The 16711-nt window shown below is 37.2% G+C and overlaps 1 protein-coding gene across 4 annotated transcripts in view; it reads right to left on the reverse strand.

Moving 5' to 3' along the window:
• The window catches only part of LOC145284867 (tumor necrosis factor alpha-induced protein 8-like), a 447133-nt gene extending 431739 nt beyond the window's left edge, over positions 1–15394 (reverse strand). For 3 of the 4 annotated variants that reach the window (XM_080133871.1, XM_080133870.1, XM_080133873.1), the window contains exon 1: positions 15018–15394. The gene's annotated coding sequence lies outside the window, so the exon portion shown is untranslated. The remainder of the gene's footprint in view (positions 1–15017) is intronic. The other variant, XM_080133876.1, reaches the window with a different exon arrangement.
• Positions 15395–16711: the final 1317 nt, after the last annotated feature.

Genomic DNA, 16711 nt, shown 5'->3' on the forward strand with positions numbered 1-16711 from the left:
CCTTCCATACATATTTAAATATTGCCGCCAGATATTTTTTTTGGATACGATAAACAAGTCTCGTTCCAACCAGTCATATATTTTTGGATAATTATTACTTTAGCAAAAGTTAAGTACATTTATTGTATTAATTCATTATCTTAAGACTTAAACACTGTGGTCGATCTTGTTTCCTGACTAGGGCAATGAACGCCGTTTTTCCCCAACTCCTGACACATCCCAACCCTTAAACTGGGCACTTGGGAGTGCTTGAATACTGTAATACAAGTGCAAGCAGATTGGGTTGACCATCTCATGGGGTGAGGGTACTGGATAGACAGTTCCTGGCTGCTGTTCCCGACTGGTAGTACAGTGGCCCTAACTCTTTGGTAGCGCTTAGAGCGGCTGCTCCATCAACAGTTGTATAATATCGGGATGTTTGTAGTGCAATGTTGCACATGGAAGGGGACCCTGCACTCATCCCCGGTGGGCTATCCTGAGGCCACAACCCTAGTAGATGGAGGGACAGCTGATCTGCCCGTGTTGCATGTCTGGTATTCTGTATAACCACTTGCTCAGCAACCCTTACCTAAACTGAAACTCTTAAAAATAAAAATGACAGTACAGTGCTTTAGACTTAACATGCAACACAACATTAGCTACTTTTGTTTTCTCTACTGCTCTCCCTCAACCCAGGACTGTACCCTGATAAACAAAGTCTCTGACAGCAGAGATACAGCACTTTCCCTCGACACTAGCGCACAAGTGCATGTATTTGGTTACTTCAATGTCCACCACAGCAACTGGCTTGGATTTTCTACTTATAAAGACGCAGCTGGTACCACAACACGTAACTTCTCTATATCTCATTCCCTATCACAGATGGTTACGTTTCCAACCAGTTTTCCAGACCAGCAAGAAGATGCATCACTTCTAGATCTGTTTCTGACCACAGTTCCCGATGACTGTAATGAATGCCCACAGCCCTCTTGGGAACGCCGATCATGCAATGGTAATGGTTGAAATCCCTCAAAACTCTAGAGCCAAAACTGAAGAGCCACTGCTCAAAATAACAAGATATTATAAAAAGGATGACTGGGAAGCCATCAGAGACCTCATCAGGGACGCCCCATGGCAAAATATCTTTTCACTTCCTGCTGAACATTGCGCAATTGAGACCACTGAATGGTTCAAAGCGGCAATTGAAGCACATGTTCCCACACGCAAATTCTATAGCAAACCCCACTCTCCTCAATCGTTCATTTCAACTTGTGCAGCTGCCATAGTGCAAAGGCAGCATGCATATCGCAAATTTAACCGACATAAGTTCAGTTCAAAGAGACAGAAGTACATAGAAGCCACAAATAACTGTAAGAAAGAATTGCGACAGCTAAGAGAGAATTTACTGAAACCACCCAAAAACGCATTGAAGCACAGAAATTAGGAACCCCTGACTTCTGGAAAATCTACAACAGTGTAGTAAATAATGGGCAATCAACAATTCCCCCACTATCCACTACTATCTACTCAGGTGCATGCTATCATAATAAAGCTTGACACTGCAAAAGCATGTGAACCTGATCTCATCCCGGCTGTGCTATTAAAAAAGTGCGCCGCTGAAGTAGCTCCAGTTCTCTCCTAACTTTACAACAAATGCCTTAATGAATCTTTCTTTCCTGCCTGCTGGAAAACTGCTTCTGCAGTGTCAGTTTTCAAGAATTCTGGCGAAAGAACTGACCCAGTAAATTATCGCCCCATTAGCCTCCTCTCACTTTTCGCCAAAATATTTGAGACAATAATTAACCAAGCTCTAGTCCATCATCTTATAGATGCTAAACTTCTGACTGACCAACAATATGGATTTAGGCAAGCCGGTTCCACAGCAGACATCCTAACTGTAATCTCAGAACGTATATACCAGTTACTGGACAAAGCGGGGAAGGGTAGAGCGGTAGCTCTAGATATATCTAAGGCTTTTGACAGGGTATGGCATGAGGGTCTTAAGAAAATCAGATCATACGGCATCACTGGAAGAATACATAACATAATTAGATCCTTCTTAGATAAGAGAAAAATCCAGGTTGTCCTTGACGGTCATACATCTAAACAATATGATATAAATGCGGGAGTGCCTCAGGGGTCTATCCTTGGACCTCTGTTATTCCTAATATTCATAAATGACCTCCCTGACAAAATGCCTCTGAGATAGATATATATGCTGATGACACCACGCTCTATGACAGACACAACAGGAAAACAAATGAACACATATCTAAAGAAATGGCATAAAACACTAGAGGAAGACCTCCGATCCGTAGTGGAATGGGGACAACATTGGATGGTCACCTTCAATGCTGCCAAGACTAAATTTGTTTCCTTCAATAATTACAAGAAACCTTCCCTACCGCCAATAGCAATGGCCAAAGACTCTTTATTTGAAAGTACTTCTTTTAAACTCCTCGACTTAACGTTCACAGGAAACAAGAGTTGGAACAATTACATTGAGAACATTGCCAGGACCGCTGTGAAGAAGGTGGGTTCTCTCTACCGTGCTAGAAAGCTATTAACACCTGAAAGTATCCTATACCTCTATAAGGCCACCATTCGCCCATGTATGGAGTATTGTTGTCATATTTGGGATGGTGCATCTGCCACTAGTCTCTCGCTCCTAGACAAGGTTCAAAAGAGAGTCGCCAATCTGATAGGTCCTGAACTGTCAGCTAAACTTCAGCCTTTGTCACATCGACAAAATGTTGCATCCCTCTGCCTGTTCTACAAGTACTTTAACGGTGAATGCTCTGACGAACTGCAAGCACTTGTGCCCCCTTGGCGTAAATACCCCCGACAAACGGCTAAATCCCACCCTTCCACAGTAGAGATCCCTAGATGCAAGAGAGCCTTCTACTCCAGTAGTTTCTTCCCCAGAACAGCTAGACTTTGGAATTCCCTTCCGAGTCCCTGCTTCCGACTGTACTGACATGCAGAAGTTCAAGTGCAACGTGAACCGACATCTTGCTGCCCAACTTCCTACACTGTACCCCTGATGCTTATGTCCCTGATAGTAGCCCCCTACAATAAAGTAGCAATGTGCCTTGTTTGGGATTAAAATGTTAAAAAAAGTTAATACTTAACTTGGAAATAATTCCAGAAAACGCGATTTTTGTCATAATGAATTTTTACGTAGGGTTTTTCAGATTTGAGATAAAATTATTCCATGTATTTTTTATTTCACTTTTTTTCTTTGAGAAATTAACTTTAAACTATAATCTTTAAAATACAATAAAAAAGTACTTGAAAAACGGCGTTAAAAACCATGCCCGCCCCCCACGGAAGTAGCCATTAAATTTCCCGTACCTAATTCGTACCGATTTCAAAAGATTAAAAAAGTGATTTTGGTGTCATCATCTAAACAAACATTTAAAAGGTCCAGCCCAGTTACCTACGGTTTGAGTTAACCTGACACTGATAAGAAAGATTCAAAATTAAACCATATAAAGCTATGAATGAATTTGCAAGTAATAGAAATATGCTGGTGAGTAGAAATGAACATTTTTGCATTTCAAATTGCCCACATATTTCTGTATATGTTATTCATTCATCCAGACAAAAACTTTACTCATAAACCATCCTTAGTGTATGATTACTGTTTCCTGTTTTAATTTCAATACTATGTGACCAGTAGTTTAAGAGTTTATCGGTTAAATATTTACACACAGACACGCTCACTGATTTATTTATATAAATTTGTTTCTCTTTCCAATTTATTGTCTAAACCATTGGTATTTATTTTTTTATTACATTTAGGTCAATACTTTACTATGCAGGATGCATAAATAATAAACCCGATTGAATCAGGACTAAAAAACAGACCAAAATAAAAGTATATTATTTAGTAAACAAAGATTTTAGCCAAGATCTCATGGAACCGATGCTATCAGAGAATAAATCGAACCTGAGCAGAATTATGCTATGGAGAGGAAATCAATTCATAACTTGCATCGATTCGTAACATCCCAGAGGGAGGTAGATGACAGAGACCGTGCTAATCAATTTGGATCTGTTCAAAGATTTCGGGAGATGGGGAGGGTCGTCTATCGCTTCTTGGCATTTTTTTTTTTTTTTTTTTAAACCAAAATTCCATAAATGGATATCTCCTCTGTATCGCTCACCAATGGCAGTGATGTCGGTCGGCATTAACCCTATTCAGGAAGTTTCATGAGAGTATGAAATTCACAAGCGGTCCCCAGTTGCATGTATATGCCGTTAAGGGAGATGACGTTAGGTTTTTGCAATTCTTGCTGGGATGTGTCGACGTCCTACATACAGCGCCTGGAATTCCCAAGTTGGTCACCCATTTTAGTAATAACCAAGCTCAACGTTGCTTAACTTTGGTCATCTAAAGGGAACCAGTGTGTCAACATGATTATAAAAAAAAACAAAAAAAACAGTGGTGCAGAGAAATGGGAAGAATCTTTCACTATTTCTCAGCCTGCATCAGAATTGTTGGCGGTCGCCTCTGCTCTACCTTCTCATTGGAAAGGACACTTTGCAAGCTAATGAACAGGGCAGCTAGTTTGGTTCTATGTGGATCATGCAGCCTGACAGGAAGCCAGAGTTTCTGCATTCACCGATAACATCACTTTCTTTGTGTCATGCTTCAGAGACAGAGATGGTCACGGAGGCATTGACATGTTATGGAATGATCACAGAGACCAAAATTAACTGCAGCAAGTCGATAGACCTGTAGTTGGATGCTTGGATCTATAACTCTACTGGCTCTGTTCTGTTGGATCGGTAATCCAGCTCAAATCCTCAGCGTAAGATTCAAACCATGTCTTGATCTAGAGAGAAATTGGTTGGAAGTATAATGAAAGGTTAAAGCGTAGGTTAAAACTTAACTTTGAAGGAATCTTTCCTAAAGAGTAGAGCTGAGGTATGCGCCATTTATGTCTTATTCTTTACCAATTGACCCTACTTTCTCCACCTGCAACCTTTTTTTTTTTTTCTTTCTTTTTTTAAACAGTGATCACTACTTATCAAGGCCCGGAAGCCACTCAGGGATAAGGGTTATTGCAAGTACATTACGTTAGTGTGGAAATTTGATGAAGTGTTTACTTAAGGGGGCGGTTCATTAGGAATTTGTTAACATTGGACTTGAACACATCCAAGTTGTAGTCCGGTGGGAAGCAGGCAGACGGAACAGAGTTCCACAGGCATGTAGTTCTAAGAAAGAAGCTTTGTTCATGGAATCCACGTTTTGATTTAGGCACAGATAAAGAGTGGGGGAAATTTTTCACAGTGGATTCAGCTAGACGGGTGTTTTTCGTGAAAGATTGGCGAGGGGGACCAGAGATTGGAGCTCAGACGAGCACCTGCCATGGAAATAACGATAAAACAAGGATAGGCTCGCAACGTCTCTTCTGTGGGAGAGAGGTTGCAGGGTAGAGAAAAGGGCATCCCCCACCCCCACTAAGTCTATTTTGTACTCTGTCAAGGCAGGATAGGCTGTTTTTAGCAGCTCCTGCCCAGATATGGCAACAGTATTCCATCTTTGGAAGTACTTGGCGTTTATATAGATAGAGAATTGCATCAGTAGTGAGATATCTTCTGGAGTGGTAGAAGGATCCCACCATCTTTCCAGCGATCTTGGCAACAGACTTATGTACGTGTTCCATTTCAGATCAGGAGTAAAAGTCAAACCCAGAAGCTTGTCAAAACACGGGGCCTCTCCCAGACGAGAGCCATCCATCCCAATTGATGCCAGATGAGGATCAGAGCATTGATGATGTAAGGATAGGAGTTTGGTTTTAGATGCATTACAAGGTAACCAGCCACGTCTTCCCCCAGGAACCACGCGCTCAAGATGAGGAGAGAGAATCAGAGAGAACTTTGTCATTTACAGCCTTTGATGTGTTGCCGTAGATGGTCATGCCTAAAGTTTCTCAGTTGCCTTTTGTTCTTATTTCACTGGGGCACACGCTAGGAGACTTTCCTCAAAAATCAGAAATTAGACCATTTCTGTAATGACCTGGCCCCTGATGATAGTGTAATGCTGGCTCTATTCAGTTCTAGGAGCCCCCCCCCCTTCCTTGTTTGTTTTTTTTCTTTTTTGAGAAAAGGGTTGGTTTATTGTTAATCGCCTCAGTCGTCCACACCAGGAATGCCAAGGCATTTTTTGCAGGTCAGAAAGTTTCTTTTTGGGGAGGAGGGATTGCAGACTTCTCAATCCCACTTTTTGACTCTGGTATCACAGTTCTTGCAGTATGAGAGAACTAAACATCCCCCTCCTGCCCCAGAGTCAAACTTTGACAGAGGAATCGGCATGAAACTCCATAGTTAAGAGTCCCTTTCCCAACCTAGTACAGGCCCCTTAGTCAAAGGGCCATCATAGCTAAGCCAAATCAGTTCTTCAGAGCTGTGTTAAAAACACAGCCTTGGTCCAGCGACCTGTTTCAGTCTACTAGAAGATAATTCCAAAGACGATTAGTGAGAGGTGTATATAACCAAGGATCCATTCATAAAGCAGTTTAGGTGGCAATGGAAGAGATTATCTTTGAAGTTGGGTGCCAGGTTAGAATTCTCAAAAATTGTTCTCTCTCACCTGGAGATTAGCCCAGAACCCATTATCCTTCAATGTCATAAAAGCCAGTTCCAAAACAATGGACTCGTCCTTGCTTCAAAACGTTTTCTTTAGATTCCACAAAAGTGACAACACACATCAATCCCGAGCATTTTTTATTGGTAAACATCTTATGTAATCAACAACAGTATGCAGTCATCACATACAATTTTTATTTGTTTTTTGCTAAGAATGGGGCATTCTACTGGATGCCAGGTATTCACCTGCTAATTTCAAACATTCCAACCAAGAGATCTTTTGAAGATTCTAACCGCCTCTTTAAATGGAATTTATTTTATTACTCCGGTGCCTGGTTCACTGGGTATATTCACCAGTTTTGTAAATTCTAGGCGCTTCTACAGAATCGGGACGTGATTTTGTAGTCGATAAATGGAGTTATCAGATAAAAAACAATGGTTTCAACCGATTTTGTCAATTTTAATCGGTTACAATGGTAGCTTCCAAATTATGCAGTCGAAATTACCTTTATATTACTGAATTATTAAACAAACTTTTAATCATGTTGGCAGGAGAAAAATTGCCGCCATCTTGTTTAAATCCAAACGGAAAATTACCTCCTTTTTGAACCGAGTTTTACAATCGTTTATCAAATTCTATTTTTTGTTTTCTTTAATACCCATCTACCTTATCGATTTTCTTAATTTTTGGATATAATCATCTTAAAAATACGAAGAATACGTAGATACCATTGTTTTCATGTAAAATTCAGTTTTACGATTTCCGAATTTCGTCCCTATAGTGTAGCAGCACCAAATTTTTCATAAGTCTGCTCCCATATTTACAACAATGATGGAAATCTTCCTAAGATTCCAGTTTCTTTTCATGACCGGAGGATAGATTGGCAAAAACAGTTGTAAAATATACAGCAACAGTGAGGAAAACGATCAGAAGAAAATACAAATGAATTGCATTTTTTTAAATTTACTTTGAAGTCAAAATTCAAAAGAGGAGAACCAGAATGATGAAGATGGAATCATCTGATTATTCAGTCTCCCTTTCTCAAGCGAACGTATTATTTTAACATTGTAAAATTAGACAACTTTTATACAACAGCTTCTTAGCTAAGAGTTTGCTATTATTTAAGAGTGTACTATTAAAGTACAAACGAACCATAATAGAATAAGAGCTTTGTATTTATAATTTACGTAAAGTTCGGTTTTTAATCAATTTAAAGAAAACAAGAAAAAAAAACAAGAATATAAAAAAAACTAGGAAAATAAAAAAAACAGGAAAATAAAAAAAAAACAGGATATTTTCCTGTTTTTTTATTTTCCTGTTTTTTATTATTTAAAAAAAAAAAAAAAAAAAAAAAAAAAAAAAAAAAAAAAAAAAAAACAGGAAAAAAAAACAGGAAAAAAAAAAAAAAAACAGGAAAAAAAAAAAAAAGGAAAAAAAAAAACAGGAAAAAAAAAAAAAAAGGAAAAAAAAAACAGGAAAAAAAAAAAAAACAGGAAAAAAAAAAAAAAACAGGAAAAAAAAAAAAAAACAGGAAAAAAAAAAAAAAAACAGGAAAAAAAAAAAAAAAACAGGAAAAAAAAAAAAACAGGAAAAAAAAAACAGGAAAAAAAAAAAACAGGAAAAAAAAAAAAAAACAGGAAAAAAAAAAAAAAACAGGAAAAAAAAAAAAAAACAGGAAAAAAAAAAACAGGAAAAAAAAAAAAAACAGGAAAAAAAAAAAAAACAGGAAAAAAAAAAACAGGGAAAAAAAAACAGGAAAAAAAAAAACAGGAAAAAAAAAACAGGGAAAAAAAAAAACAGGGGAAAAAAAAAAACAGGGGAAAAAAAAAACAGGGAAAAAAAAAACAGGAAAAAAAAAACAGGAAAAAAAAAAACAGGAAAAAAAAAAACAGGAAAAAAAAAAAACAGGAAAAAAAAAACCAAAACAGAAAAGAAATTACGTTCAAAAGGGTTAACCTAGTGCTACTAGATCAGACGATCTGAATATCAGTGGCTTCCCGATTTAAATTGTACCAAACATTGATGTTATTCCGTGCAGATCAGAGTTCGCCAGAAAGATTCCAGTGACCGAAAAGTTGTGAAATTTTCCCCCCATTACAAAACTCAATCATGCTCTGCAAAGTCCAAAATAAAAACAATAACCAAACAATGAATAAATATTTGAAGATATCAAGAACTCTAAGCTTAAAACATTTTTCCAAACGGATTGGAGTCAGCATTAAGGGGTTGATATGCCATAGAACAAAATTAATAAATCGAAAAGGTTATAATGCAAAACACCAGTGTCATAAGACTTCCGGCTAATGTTAGAGTAGGGTAAGGTTTTGTTCGGTCGGTCACAGAACATCGACCCAGGCTTTACCTTCACCTTCGAGTAGGTTTTTGCAACCTACTTTTATTTTTTTTCTTTGGAAAGGAGAGAATGTCCTATATTAAATCTACCTACACCCATTTCTCTACAAGTATCCCACGAGAGCAGCAGTAGACACCAAATCGGTGTTCAATGTGTGTGTGTGTGTGGGGGGGGGTCCCTCTCCCCAGAAAGATTGAGACAAATTAATATTGCCTTAGTTTAGTAGGATTTCTCATTCACTGACAGAACAAACCTTGAATAAATTATTTGTAAAAATATAACATACATTTTAACAAGTATGGTGTTAGGTAGGCAGCAAACTTAAAATTAACAATTCTATTTTCTTCGATTACAGATTCGGCAACTATCGGTTATTTTAAGTTCAGCTTAGTTTGGCAATTCATGAAGATACTGACATCTGAACATCGTTTGCAAATGATAACACTTGATAAACGAATAATTTCACAAAATGGACATGTCAACTGGCCACCTCGTTTATGCGATTTAACTCAATTTTTTTTTTTTTTTTTTTTTTTTTTTTGGCGGGGAGAGGGAAGATATGTAAAGCACTATGTTTACGCTAATAAACCAGACACAATAGACCTCTTTGAAGATAACATTCGCTGTGCTATTGCCAAAATACATCGTAATTTAATGTATAGACTGTGAAAATTGGACCTCTAGATTTCACCATATATGCGCGAGCCGTGGGGCCATATGCTTGAAATTGTATTAAAATCATAAATGCCAAAAAATAATCTTTGGAATATTTATGTAATGAAAGTATTTTTCTGCGATTCAATTTAATTCAAAGTTCACCGTCCCCCCGGTCACAATATTGGATTTACTCTCGCAGACATCTTAAAATATCACTAATTACAAATCCATTTAATACAGATACTAATATAGAGATCTTTGTCAAAAGCTCAGCTCTCTATGGTAAATATTACCCACCTGACAAAAAAATTAAATTAGTATTTTTGGAACTTTTGCAGAATACGAACCGTGCTGTGCTACTGCTGTACTGCTGTATATATATTTTTAGATAGGGCTAACAGGGCGCCCGGTGTTGCTTGCCCAGTCTAAAATACGTTTTGATATTTTCATTTATGCAAATTTAGTGTTTATTACTGCAACCAATTCTCTATTGATTATGTACCCAATATATAGGAGTGATTACAAATATGACTTTGGTGCCATCATCTAGAATCGGAATCAAAACATTCAGCGCTTCTTCGCGCTTCAGGCTTAGTCGTTACTGTTTGAGCTATCGTCAGATGAATAAGAAAGTATTAAAACTAAACAGACTAACGTATTTGCGCACAAGTTTCTTTTTTTCAATTTTGACCTTTTAGCAGCTATTTTTATCGGCTAAAACTCCATAATTTAATCTGCTACCTCGCGTCTTTTAGATGCACTTAAAAAAAAAAAAAAAAAAAAAAAAAAAAAGGTGGGGGAGGGAGAGAGACACAAGTTTTATAAAATTAGATTTCCACGTTAAATTCAATTTTGACCGTATTTTTTATTTAATAAATTGTTAAGTACACAATTACCCCCCCCCGTATTGAAGACAAATAGTAACGTTTTCAGCACGGTCCGTACGTTTTTTTTTTTTTTTTTTTTTTTTTTTAAGTATCGCGAGTTTGCGAAAATAATTGAACTGGCTTATAGAAAATAAGGTACTTATGCATTTATGTTACGGTGCTGAAATAGTGTTATTTAAGAAAGCCATTCTTAACAGAGAGGGTGTTTGTAACTATTTCACTAATTTGAAAGATATCGTAAAAATCAAATTTAACTCAAATACTATTTAATAAATTAGCGCGGTAAAATAAATGCATAAGCACCGAAAATAATTTATCTTTAAATTCTAACTCAAAAGTAGAGTAGTGTTCATTTGTGCTCCTCAGACGATATCATTAATTTACACCGCGCAACTGTCGTACAAAAGAACTTATTGAACATTAAGGCGGGCGACATTCCAACGGCCGAACAACAACTTTATCCAGGTGTTTCTCTATCCCATTCGCATCCGGTGATTAATTACGATTAGCAGGTAAAAACAAACGTTCATTCCAAAAGCAGCAGCAGCAGGTTCTCAAAATAAGCTGCGTAATGATTTAATGGATTTTTATTTATGTTTTTTCAAAAATATAAAAAGATGAGGAAAAGAAAATGTCCATTGTATGAAGAGATGATCATTATCTGTGCCGTGATGAACGTTTTAAAAGATCGGATTATACGACGTTAGCAATTAAACAGATCAGTGGGGGAAAATGATTACACAAACGCAGGTCGCAGAGGGTCCGTACAACTCTTCACGTTGTCTAAACAGTTTAACAAGCACACAGCGGGAATAGCGGGCAGTTATGGTGTCACTTTAAAAAAAAAAAAAAAAAAAAAGTGAGGGGGGCGCAAAGAAATAAAAGGCACACCCTGCCCTCGTCCGTGTCACACTAACATACAAAGAGGGGATGGAGAGACGCAGATTGGTACAGTTTTGCAGCTGCATTCGGGTTTTTTTTTTTTTTTCTAAAACGTCTAGACGTATCAGTGTTGGCGCCTCCTCTTGCCCATGTGTGTGTGTGTGGGGGGGGGGAACTTTAAGACCAAGTTAGTATTTTTTTTTCTTAAACATACCAATATAATTGATTTTAAGTTAAGACAGTAAACACTAGATGTGCTTCAACATTTCTTTGACCAGGAATTTTTTTTGTTAATTATTTTTACGCAACTATATTGTTAGAAATAGCTAAGTGACAAGTGCTCGATGATTACCACCCCCTCCCCTCGCCTACAAACATTGTTTTAATTTAGCTGCTTTCAAAGTGCAATGCAAAGCTAATGAAGGTCTGTTTACAGTAGAAAATCTAGATCTCCCCCACCTCGAAAAGAAAAAAGGATTTTTTAAATACCGCGACTATACACATAGCCACTAGATACGTTTCAGACGGCAGTCAAAACTAATCCCTTTCGAAAGGAGGAGGTAACGCCTGGAAGAAAACCATACGTAAAAAGTGTAATATCTGTCTACACTCCAACTGTTGTGCCCTCGGTCAGTAAAAAAGATCCAGCTCCTTTAAAAGGAGCTCTCTGAAGTCACTTCAGAGTGCCCCTTTTGGGGAGCTGGATTTTTTCGCCACATTAAAAAAAAACGACCTTGTGACTGTCAGTCCTCATGGGGAGGCAAGTCAAGTCATATGGAGTGTTTAAAGAAATGTTGAAATATTTCTTGTATACAAGTAAAACTTGACGGTTTCTCAAAATTAATGTTGGCGTTATTTGTATACTTGTAAGCAAATAAACTAGGTTTGCCAAACAAACGTAGAGTTTAAAATTAAATATGAAGTAAGAGAACAACCCTCTTCGCTCTCTCGTCACAACCACTACTACAGTGGAAGGATTCCGCCTTTAAGTGGTTATTTCGTTTGAAGCATTCATAGACAGTAACAGAATTATTCTGGTCGGATGATCACTTGCAAGTTGTAAAGAAACTAAAGAGTACATTTAGTTTGATAGTTTTTTGTTTTGTTGTTTTTAGGTGAAACACGTTACGACATGAAATAACTTAAGTAAAATAACTTTGCAAAAAGTAAATCCTATTTACTTGCCTCCCTACGAGGGCAGAGTTTGACACAAAGTCGGTATTTAACGTGGGGAAAATCCAGCTCCCCACAAAAAGGAGCACTCTGGAAAGAAAAAACCTCAGTCGTGAAGGGTTTCTTCACTGACTGAGGGCAGAATAGGTGAAGAAGCGACGTAGTATCAGTGTAGTATCTGTTCTATGCGCTTCTTAGAAGCGCATAGAACAGACAGTAGTACACTGATCTTGACCCGAAGTAAAAAAAAAAAGTAAATGACAAAATACAATATCATTTTGCACACATCAGTAACAGAGTAACAGTAACACCACACAAAACGAAATTTGTAGGTGGATTTGGGGGGGGGGAGGAAAAAATGGTTATAGATGGTAATGTTTAAAGGTGGCGGCCTAGAATGGCGCAAGTAGAATTTAACATACCATATACAAGTAAGTGGTACTACTTGTGCAGTTTACGAACCTTGCTGAAATAACGCTATTTAGAAAGCCATTCTTAACATGCGGATGGAGAGACTCAACTATTCAATACTTTCTCGTAACAATTTAATAATAAAAAAAAAGTACTTGTGCATTTATAAACGCATGATTTCCACGAAGTTACTCGGGTGTGCCCAGCAAATAACGCGAAGAAGAACCGGAACCGGCCGACAAGTAATTTTCTGAATAGTAAAACATTTTCTTCCACTGTATTGCTTAATGAATTTCAGTGAACATCGTCGCCATTCTTAACATGGAGAGGGGGGGGGGGGCTTATAACATTTTTTCTTTGGTATTATTATACAAACACCGTGACAGGGTTAGGGTTAGGATTAGGGTTAGGGTTAGGGTAATTCGCTGTCACGGTGTTTGTATAGTTTTACCTTTTCTTTTTAACAAGGCTCGCCCGGCCGTTTCGGTTTTTGATCTACCGGGCGGGCACACCTGAGTAACTCCGTGGAAATCGGATTCAGAAGCACCAAAATTGAATTTAACTTGAAAATCATAATCTAAAATATAACAATCCGTAAACTGCACAAGAAGCATCGTAGTAAATTTTGGATTTCTTCAAAAACGCCTTTTAATGTTCTTTGGTCCTTTTGTCAGAGAGCAAGGCGTAGTATCTGTTCGAACACTACAGTTCATTTTTTCACGTCTCGATCAAGTTAGTGAAAATGACTCCTTCTAGATGGAGGCAATTTTATTTTTTGCCCCAATCCAACGTACCCGCTTTAATTTTCAAAGTCAACTTTGAGTCCAACTTTGCCCTCGTGGAGAGGCAAGTAAATAGGAACGACGAGTTTTATAAAAAAAAAAGTCACGTGACTAGATACTTCCCGCCACGCTTAATTGCTGCAAGCAATGTTGGGAAACAATCGTAATATAATCCCACGCTTCAAATTAGAAGTTGTTTGTCGACTTTAAGTGCGAATATTTGCCGTTTTTTTTTTTTTTATTGTTATTTATTTTTTCAGTTTTAAATATATACTATACTTTTGTACGACGTCGAAGTTAGGATAACATTGCAGAAAATAGTTTTTCTATTTTAGCTATTTACATTTAAAAGAAACCGATCGCTATCTGTACTTGTTTCTCTCCTATATCAGGAACCGATCGTCCTCTTTGCGCTCGTGGGGAGGCAGGTAAATAGAACACGTTTTTTGTTTGACACAAATGTGACATGTGCCCCCCCCCATCATCTTGGAAAGATGATGGGAGTTGACTGAACATGTGCTTTCTGTAGATTCGTTGTACAACGACAAAAAATATTTTCATGGTTATCTATTGAAATCGACAATAAAAAGGAAAGTTCAAATGAAATTTTAAATTCTATTAAAAAAAATATATATATATATATTTTGTTAAAGACCTCTACCCGAGCAGCGCCGGGTAGATACTTTTTTTTTTTTTTTTTTGTTAACAATTTACTATTGTTTTAAAGAATCGAAATGCAGCGATAATAATGTGAGTTTTCAAGGTGGGACTGGGGGCCAATCCCATCGGAATTGTCACAACAAAAAGAAACCACACATTTAATTCTTTGTTTCATTAAATAAAACCAAAAATGGGACAGAGTTTTCGGAGATATGAATTTCTGGGCGAAAAATTCAATTTTCATAGGAATGGAATTCTTTAAAACAATAAATAAATAAAAATAGCAGAACACTTCCAGGGTTCCTGGCTTTCGTAGTACCATTTAGTAGTCGCTAGATTGCCAGTTTGTTTTGTTTAATAATTTTTATTTCAATACCATTTACATTCAAAAATCAAACATTTCCTAAAATCTAAAAAACCAAGAAAATTATCCGTTAACAAAAAACAGGACCAAAACAAAATAAAATAACGAACTATGAAACGTGGGTCTACTTTACTTTATAAAAAAAAAAAAAAAAATTCTAGTGATTGTTTTCAAAATTTAAACGTGTTGATGTTATTGTTTGTCGAATGCTTTTCTTTTAAAACACAAAAAAATATAAACACAGTAACACATAAATAAATCAACCACTTACCTTAATTTATACGTAAATACTTGTAATATATATTTATATATACTTTTTTTAATCCGAAGGTTTTGAGAGAGGCCGACGTTTAAAATAGGGAAAAAAGAGTGCAGCAGTAGTGGTAGTAGTAGTTAAGCTGTATTATTACTACTACTAAGAAAGTAGTTGTAGATATAATAGTGGCGTTGGAATAGTGATATATGTAATATATATATTTATCTTTTTAGTTGGGAGATATATATTGTTGTTTTTTTTTTAAAGGTTATATAACTGTAGTAGCAGGAAATTAAATGAAACGGAACGACACCGAAAGAGAGAGAAGAAAGAAAGTTAAGTTGTCTCAAACTTTAGGCGTCGCGTGTTCAGTCTGAAAGGGTGGGAGGTTGCAGTTTGGACTGTGCCATTTATTATTGAGAGGGGCGGAAGAAAAGTTACGATTATAATTGTTTGAGGTTCTCTGTCATCTAAGGGTATTATGAAACTAGCACGAGCGCCCAAGCGGTTGTTGGTCTTAGATCTGTATCTCACAACGGACGCCCCATTATTAGGTTTTGCAAAGCAAAAGAGTCTGTCGTGTTTATTATTCAAACAATTTATATGTGAGATAGCTATTACATTTTTTTGTGAATGCACTTATTGGTTTTAGGTAGTACTATCGGTACTAGCAGAAAAATCTCCCAGGCGTTACCCCCCCCCTTTTAGAAAAGGAATTGTTTTATTGCCTGTTTATTTCTCCACTCTATCGTTATTTAATTTCCATGGCGGGTGCTCGTCTGAGCTCCAATCTATGGCCCACCCCCTTGCCAAAGATTCACTTAAAGCACTCGTCTAGCTAAAACCACTATTAATTTCCCCCACTCTTTATCTGTGCTTAAACCTAAACGTGGATTCTATGAACAAAGCTTCTTTCTTTGAATTGCATGCTTGTAGAACTCTCTTCTGTTTGCTTTCTTTCCAGCTGACTACAATACTTGGCCAAGATCAAAGTGTAGTATCTGTTCTTCAGATGCGGCAATTCCATTTCTCGTTCTCTTTCAGTGGAGGAGAAATCCTTTACGACTGAGACAATTTTTATTTTTGTACCTTTTCTCCACGTTAAAAAACGACCCTGGTGTCTAACTCTGTCCCGTGGGGAGGCATTGTAAATAGGTACAATATGGTCGTCTTCAAGTCCAACGTAAACAAGTTCTTGATGAGTCGTCCGCTTAAGTAATCCAATTTACCAAATTTCCACTTACTAATGATTACTACCATACCGTCTCATTGACTTAATCCTTATCCTCGTGTGGTCTTCAGGCCTTGATAAGTGGTGATTCTTTGGTAAAAAAAAAAAAATACAGCATGCTGACAAGGTCGACCGCAACAAATTTTGAAACCATCTAGAGCACCCCTTTTTTTTCGGTGGGTATGGGTATAGATAAACCTAAGTTAAGCCGACCTCATGTCATATCCAGTCTTGATAGAAAGAAGACTAACTAAAGCTACCAGGTGGATGGGTGACGGCGGGTGGCATTCCTCTATTATGTAAAGGAAAGCGGAAATTCTCCCTGTGTGTGTGTGTGTGTGGGTCCGCCCAAAAGTCAGAAACTATGCAAGATACACTTACAAAATTTACATAATCGGATCAGTGTAACATAAATTTGGGACAAATACAATGAGGACATTGCCAAGGTTACTGCAAAGAAAGTAAGCTCCCTCTACAT

Source organism: Euprymna scolopes, chromosome 9 (genome assembly GCF_053919585.1).
Source record: "Euprymna scolopes isolate OS-2025 chromosome 9, ASM5391958v1, whole genome shotgun sequence".
Lineage (NCBI taxonomy): Eukaryota > Metazoa > Mollusca > Cephalopoda > Sepiida > Sepiolidae > Euprymna > Euprymna scolopes.